Source organism: Centrocercus urophasianus, unplaced genomic scaffold (assembly GCF_019232065.1).
Source record: "Centrocercus urophasianus isolate 14NV4802_14NV808 unplaced genomic scaffold, USGS_Curo_1.0 seq_19, whole genome shotgun sequence".
Lineage (NCBI taxonomy): Eukaryota > Metazoa > Chordata > Aves > Galliformes > Phasianidae > Centrocercus > Centrocercus urophasianus.
The window spans coordinates 2,333,379-2,335,075 of NW_024884744.1; positions in this window are offsets into that span (position 1 = coordinate 2,333,379).

The window sequence follows — 1,697 nt, forward strand, 5'->3', positions numbered from 1 at the left end:
AAAAGGTACAGAAACCCAAGTCATTGTCTTAATAGTTTTAAAAATTTTCCTTCTTCCTTTGCTGTGTAAGTCATGCTTGAAGGAATAAATGCATAGTCCAAGCAGCAAAATGGTATAGAAAATAATTCCGTGCTAATAGCTATAGGTTCAGTGAGCGTTGCATATATCAAAGCCTCAGACAGTATCTGCAGGCCCAGGAGCATAGAACCTAATAGCAGAAATGCCACACAGGTCATGCTGGTACTCACTGGCTCGGCTGCAGCTATAAATCATAGCTTCAGTAAAAAGGTGACAGGCAGGAAGGAATGGAATCTGGCTGTAGCAGCTGTAGAAGTGAAATGTTTTGATTGAACTTAAGGAATCATCCCTTAAAAACATAATATTCAATAGTTCTGGTAGAAAACCATGTTTTGGTTAATATTTATATTATTATATTGGTCTCTTAAGGAAACTGAGACAATTGGTACTATAAAGGAATGGTAGAGGGGAATTGCTATGGTGGGGAGTACTCTGTTTGGCTCTGTGTTCTGTGAAGCTGTGACTATCAGAAGGATCATAATTTATTTTGATTATATTTGAGGAGGCATTTCTTTTATGAAAAGCTGCTGCATTAACTTAATTTTCACAGCTGAGCATCTGTGACTGAATACCTCTAAGGATGGAAGTTCTGCCTAATAGCATTTACATAAAAACCTCTTAAAATTACTTCTCTGTTAAAGGAAATGATGGTAGTTATAGTAGAAATAGAAACGCAGATCTGAAAAGTTGATTATGCCAGCATTTGGCATTGAAAATCCTGACCATTCTGCCTTGCTGCTCTATGCAGAGCACAGGTTCATAGTAAACATCTACATTCTTTGTTCTCACAGATTCACCCCCCCTATCCATCAAGTCTCCTGGCCGAGGGCTATTGTTTTCCTGTAATCTCCAGGCAGCTGCTGCCTCTGCATGGAAGAGGCACAACTCTTCCTATTTAACACAATTTAAAAGCATTGCCCCCTGCTGCTGAACGTCATCTAATTTTCCTAGTTCTTCCCTGGGTGGGAAGTTTTGGAGCATCGTGGAGGTTTCCTTCTCTCTGGGAGAAGGTGAAAATGGCTGTTCTGTTGAATGATACCATGCTATTCAACACATTGGAGGCTGTCTTTAGTTTTGTGATCCCACTTGCTCTCCAAAGCATCTTTGGTACCTGCTGCAACAAGTACAAAGGCTGTTTGGAGCACTACCTTGTAGAATGAAATCAAAAGGGAGGGGTGTTCTCAGGGAAGCGTAAGCAGCTGGGGCTCTCAAATGCCTAGAAGTGAGCAAATCTTCAAAAAGAAAATAACTCCATTTCTTAAAATAGAAGCAGCGATGTCTTTTCAGCCTGTCCTGTCTCACCTCCCTGCCCCAGGTGTGCTCAGCACCTCTGGGGGGAGCATCTGCTCTTCCCCTCAGATCTCCCAGCCCTGCCTTCCCAGAGGGACACAGGAGAAAGGGACAAGAAAGTTTTGGAGGGAAAGAATATCTAAAAGCACTCTGTAGCAATGCAGATTAATGCATCCGACAGGAAGTTAATGATCTCCATATGGTAAAAAGCTATTTTAAAGTTGTTTTCCAAACTGAATATAGTCTTCTCTCAGCTGCACTATACAGAGGACACATTTAGGTCATCTGCAATCTCCTCTGTTTTAGCAAGCACTGAGACAAAATGGAAT